The sequence below is a fragment of the Bison bison genome, unplaced genomic scaffold (genome assembly GCF_000754665.1).
Source record: "Bison bison bison isolate TAMUID 2011002044 unplaced genomic scaffold, Bison_UMD1.0 scf7180017864492, whole genome shotgun sequence".
NCBI lineage: Eukaryota > Metazoa > Chordata > Mammalia > Artiodactyla > Bovidae > Bison > Bison bison.
In genome coordinates this window covers 531,530-537,268 of record NW_011495051.1, presented here as the reverse complement: position 1 = coordinate 537,268, position 5,739 = coordinate 531,530, and the positions used below count along the sequence as shown (strand labels likewise).

At 54.0% G+C, this 5,739-nt stretch overlaps 1 protein-coding gene across 5 annotated transcripts in view; it reads left to right on the top strand.

Moving 5' to 3' along the window:
- Positions 1-5,739, top strand: part of ACSL6 (acyl-CoA synthetase long-chain family member 6) — a 66,189-nt gene that overhangs the window by 678 nt on the left and 59,772 nt on the right. The window contains exon 2 of one of the 5 annotated variants that reach the window (XM_010863576.1): positions 2,070-2,154. The exons of the other annotated variants lie outside the window; for them this stretch is intronic. The gene's annotated coding sequence lies outside the window, so the exon portion shown is untranslated. The remainder of the gene's footprint in view (positions 1-2,069; positions 2,155-5,739) is intronic. 5 annotated transcript variants of the gene reach the window in all.

Sequence of the window (5,739 nt, the reverse complement as noted above, 5' to 3'; positions counted from 1 at the left end):
CTGGTTGAGAGGGTCTCCTCACAACCCCTCCCTGCCCACCTTTGACCCTCTGTAAAGCAGGGTTCACCTGGCTCCTCAGCCATGCCCAGGGCTTGTGTCCCGACTGTGCCAGCCCACAACTTCTCCCCTTCACAGGAGTCAGCTTCTTACCTCTGCATCCTCTCAAGAAACTTTGAGGACCCCCTCTTCCAAGTCCCTGCCCAACACTCTTCCTCCCCAACACAGAACCTGGGCTCTCACCCAGGACCCATTCATCCAGCAGTTTTCCTGCCTGCATCAGTCAGTCCTCTGTGAGCTTTGATTTCCTCTAGGTTATGATACCACTAAGGGGTCTCCACTACCCCCTTATACAAATTCAGCCTAATAATGTATGTGCAGTGCTTGAACCTTAAACTGGCTTTAAGCTGACCTAGCCCAGAGCAAATGCTTCATGAAATGTTAGTTTTATTGTTATTTCACATTCAAACAGCAGTATCAGAGGAAGTAGTAAGGTTTTTTCTGAGCAGAAGGGGAGGAAGTCGACCCTTCTGAAATTCTTAACTGAAACTTTGCCTGTTATTTAATATTCACGGCAAATCCTAGGAGGTCGGTGGTGCTGGGTTTTTTTTGTTTGTTTGTTTTTTAACTGAGGTTCAGAGGCTAATTGACTTGCCAGTGTCACACAGATAATATCTGAAAGATTAGGGTTTGATCTGAGTTAATTGATCCATCGTTGCTAAGTGCTTCGTGCCATCAGGCTTGAACTTGAGGGCTGGTGGGCATCGCCAGCCACCATTGCCCTGTGTCAGGCCACAGGGGCAGCTCCCCTGAGCTGGGGAGAGAGTGAGGCCTCCTTAATCCCCTCAGCTCCCTAAGCTCCTTCTGTCTGCCAGGTCTGAGGACAAGCCAGGCAGGGCCCTCTGGGTCTGATGTGCGCATCCAGCAGACAGGGTTGGAGCTAGAACTAGGGTTAGGAGCAGAGGGCCGGAGGTATCAAAATAACGATAATGACAGTAACAGCCCCTGCTTACTGCGTGGCTGGTGCTCTCAGAGCCCTTTCCCTGTGCGAGGACCCTGTCGCCTTACCCTTAGGAGACCCCATCACCACCACCACCACCACCACCAACCCCCCGGCCATAGGTCCAAGGGTGGCTCTCTGGAGCCTTGGTCTTCTGTGGCTACAGGGAGGTGCCTGAGAACTTCAGGAGTCATCAGCAGCCTCTGAGGGAAAAAATCCTTTCAGTGCAAGATGCTCATCTGAAAGTGGGATTCAGCCAACACTAACTCAAACTGGCCTTCAGTCCTGCTTTGGTGCGGAGTGTTTCGCAAAGCAATCAGGTGCCGCCTAGAGTGGGGAAACCGCCTCACCGAAGGGCTTTTGAGGGGCCTCGGAACGGTCAAGCAGGGAGGCTCTTGGTACAGGGGGGCAGCTGCTTCCCCAGAGGCCAGATTTCTCAATGAGTACAGGAAATTTCTCAAAAGATGCCACAGTTGGTGTAAGCGTGAAACACTGAGGCTGGTGTGTGGCGCTCACTCCAGCCACACGTCATGGCATTCACAGATCATGCCTACCTTCCTTGGGACTCTGCCTGGACCCAGCCTTTCTCCGAGGGCAGGGAGGACACCTGGGCTAACACTGAGAACACATTCTGATCCCATGGCAGCTGCCAGAATCCTCTGGCCCCGCTGAAGTGATAGTACTCTTTGTAGAGTGATGTGCCGTTTGCCCAGTCTGGCCCTACAGAGACAAGGCAAGGACAGAGGAGAGCCATCTGGAGGAGGAACTGCCTATCTGGGGGACGCAGCCGCGTGCTCTGAGCCTTGGCAGAGCAACGGCTCTACTGAGGCCAACCCAGATCCCACCTGTGTGTTGAGTAATAAACAAGGAAACGAAATAGACCCAGTGTGGCGAGTCAGATGCCGTGCCTGGCCCTGCCATGGTCTCAGTGCTGTGAGCACTCAGAGGACTTTGAGTGCTCCCCATGGATCGGCACTCTGCCTGCCAAATGGCACCCTTGTACAGAATAGAAAGAGGCTCCCCTCTTGGTGGATGAACTTCGAGGCTGATGCAACCCTGTGTCCTTCTACAGGATCCAGTCTGCGCAACCATATACCCGACCATCGGTGACGTCTGAGTGGGCTTCTGCAGCATACAGGGGTGTTTGTCAGAGGCAGGTAGGCCAAACCCCAGGTAGAGAAAGTCAGGGCAGCAAAGACATGCAGGAAGGACTGTGGTGGGAGATGGGTCTTTTAGGGTCTTTTGCCTGAGTACTGTGGGTTGTCAGAGGGGATGGAGTCTGGATGGGAGGGGATTCTAGAGAATAGGGTTTTATTTTGGGGGCAGAAAAGCCCTTGATTTACCTGCAGTGGCCAGGCTGAGCCAGCAGGAGGAGAGCGGAGGCTGGGAGAGCAGTGGGAAGCTGTTGCGATATTATGGATGAGAATTAAGTCTGGCCAAAGATGGCCCAGTTGAGGCTAGGTTCCAGGAAGAGGAATGGTGGCAGAGACTGGTGTGACAGCAATCTGGCTATGGGTGTCCAGGGCAGGTGCAGACTTGCACAGCCTAGCTCAGCTCAGCCCAATCAGATTCTCCCTCCATCTCTGCTCCCATTAGGGTAGAGGACTGGTGTGAGGTCTGGGACCATCCCAGGGGCCCAGGACGGCAGCCAGGAATTGGACAGACAGTGGACTCCGGGCAGAACATCGAGGGCACACCTCACAAAAGAAGGCCTGGATTTGCCTATGGCGCGCCTCTGTGTGGGAGAATTCTGACCTTAGTGCCCTCTCTCGCTCCCCAGCCCATGGTGGGGTAGGGGGGTACTCCCAATGAGAGCACGCTGACACCAGGGGGCAGCAGAACCTAGCCACTCTGCTCCCTGACTGGTTTTCTGTCCCTTGAGATTATAAGGGCTTTTGGGTTGACCTTCAGAAGGCCGAATCTGGCTCAGCTACAGCCCCAGATGGGATCCAGGGTCGTCCCCCCCACACAGCATGCAGGATAAGTGAGCATGAGGCTCTGACTTTTTTGCAAAAAGAGGCTGAAGTTGCAGGCATTTGTGTAACAGAAGCTGCAATGTGTAATTAGCCAGTGCCTGGCATATAGTAGGCACTCAAAACATTCACTGAATGAAGTACTGTTGGGGAGAAGCAGTGTTTTCATGGCAGAAGTGTTGTTGCAAACGTGCTGACTTGACTGCTGTTTTCTTGAGCGTGTATTATGTGTCCAGCACCATGTTCTACAGTCCGCAAGCTATCGTTTAATTTCACCCATGACACTGTGGTGCTCTTAGCCTCCTTTAACAGATGCAGCACCAAGACACAAGGAGGTTCAGTGGTGAAGCCACCCCTGAGAGCTGTGAGTCAGACCACATTCTCAGACTCTAGGCCACAGAGAGACCTGGAGGATTGGAAAGAACCCAAGCCCCTCCAGCAGGCTGGTCGGTGGGCACAGACAAGGGAACAATCCTTGGACGGGGAGTGTTTAAGGAGAAGACAGGTGTGAAGAGCAAAGAACAGGGGCTAGCCCATAGGGAAGGGCTAACTAAATGTTAGCTAAAGTTATAACACCTTGAGCTAAGCCTTCCTCAAAGGAGATGCAGGACTCTGACATGCCGAAAGGGTGTAGGGAAAGAACAGACATTCCAGGCAGAAGGATCCATGAGAGAAAAGACTGAGAAGACAGTTGAATGAGAGCTTGGCACAGTCTCTACTTAGCCAGTGAGGTCTCGGGGGCTGGGCTCTTCAGGCCTAGGAGGCCAGGCAGAAGAGGCTTTATTCTGTGTGGTAGCCGTATTGAGGGCATATGGCCAAAACTGAGCATGTGGATGGCTAAGGTGAACTGTCCCTGCACCCTTCAAGCCACACGCATCTCCTGGGGGCACAGATTCCACTAAACTACGGTCTTGGGCCTCCTGTGAGCCTTGTGATCCCCTGAGGGCAGAGCCAGGGTGTCTCCTGCCTGTGCCCCAAGCCAGGGCCAGTACAGTGTGTGTGTAGTGTTGATTGCATAAGTGAATGATAAGAAAAATTCCCTGAGAATAACTTATCTTGGTAATGATGTGCTTTATAATCTTTTGCCTCAACACAAGTCCACTGACCGACAGCAGACCTTGAATGTGCTCCTGCTGGGTGCCAGGCTCTCTGTCTAGCTGCGGGATGCCGTCGGTATGGGGGAAGTCCTAGGGGAAAGCAGGTGTGAGCCCCTTGCAGCCAGAGCCATAGCAGCCCTCACTGGAGAGCTCAGAACAGAAGGAGGTGCTCCAGAAGTGAGTTCACGAATGAGTGAATGACTGCACTTGCAGCTGCAGGGTGATGGGTTTTGTGGAAGGTAGTCTTCTCTGAGGACGAGATCCTATCGTTTCCGTAGAGCTCCAAGTTTCCAGTCTCCCAGTAGGCTGGGAACTCACTCTGGCCAAGCAGAGCTGAAAGGAGGCCCCAGCCCCGGGCCGCAGCTCACTGGAGGATGCCGTCTGATGGCCCCATGCCCTGTGTCGGCCTGGTCAGAGTGCCCACCAACCACTCATTGAGCCCTAGGAGGGGAGCACTGTGGCTGAGGTGCTGTCTGGGGCCTTTGGGGTTGGCCTTCAGGTTAGGCCCAGGGGTGGTGGCACATAATTGCTCAGTTGCTCTGGGGTCCCCTGGTTGGTGTGGTCATTCTCTGACCTCGCTACTTGGTGTGGTTTCCTGATTCATGTGAGGCTTGGGGTCCATGACAAGTAGAAGTAGGAAGATGGGAAATGGGCTGGGACAAATGTGGGCCAAGCTGAGCTGTCTGTTCCGAAGTTCAATCTGTAATCTCAGAGCCGGAAAGATTTCAGATCCCAAGAAGTTCCGTGTGTGCCTGTTCACCAGCTCTTCCTGGAGATGCTCTCCTCTCCCGACAGCTACTCCAGGGAGTAGGGGTGCTTGGGGGTGGCCACGGAGAGTTGGGGGTGGCTGGCTTCTGATTTGTCATCCGCTCATTCAGGCCTGCATTCCAAAGGTAACTGCCGCCTGGGGCTTTAGAGCAGGAAGCCAGGATAGGATGGTGCCAATGAGGTAACAGTTGGCATCCGTTGCCAGATCCTGGGGTAAGCAAACCTGAGCTGGTATCTCTCAGGGCTGGGAATAGCTCTAGTGACTATGGCTGTTGGAGGAATGGAGAGAGAGGACAGGCTGGCCTGGGTTGAATGGGCAGCTCTGGGATAGTGCCCACCAATCGACAGTAGGAACCCTGACCCCCTCTCTGTGTGCCACCACAGTTTGGCCCACCAGCACGGGAAGTGGCTACCGGGATTAGCCCTTGGTAGCCCTGTTTTTCCCACGAGTGTGTTTTTGTTGTTTGATTTGATTTTTGTTTTCTCTAGATTGTTCTCGTGGCCAAGAATTCCCAGTGGGGTTCCTCCTGACCACTAACCCTTCCCCCAGCCTTGGCTATAAACCATTCTGGGGATGGACTGTGGGTCCTGCCACATGGACAGGAGGGCTACAGGGTAGGCGGGGGACAGTAAGGTCAGCCAGAGATTGGACAGCATGGCCAGCTGGAGCCACACAGCAGGGACAGTCAGAGATGGGGATGGAAAGGTAGTCAGAGCTGGGACGGAGAACGCAGCAAGATGGAATGTGGGCCAGCCAGTGAGACTGGAGAGTAAGGTTGACCTGAGGGTGGATGGTGAGGGCCTAGAGGTCAGTAAGAGGAAAGCAGGCATCCACATGGAGAAGGGGGCCTCCGGGAGAACCTATCCAGGCCTGCCGTGACCCCTTGACTGTGGAAGGGGTGGT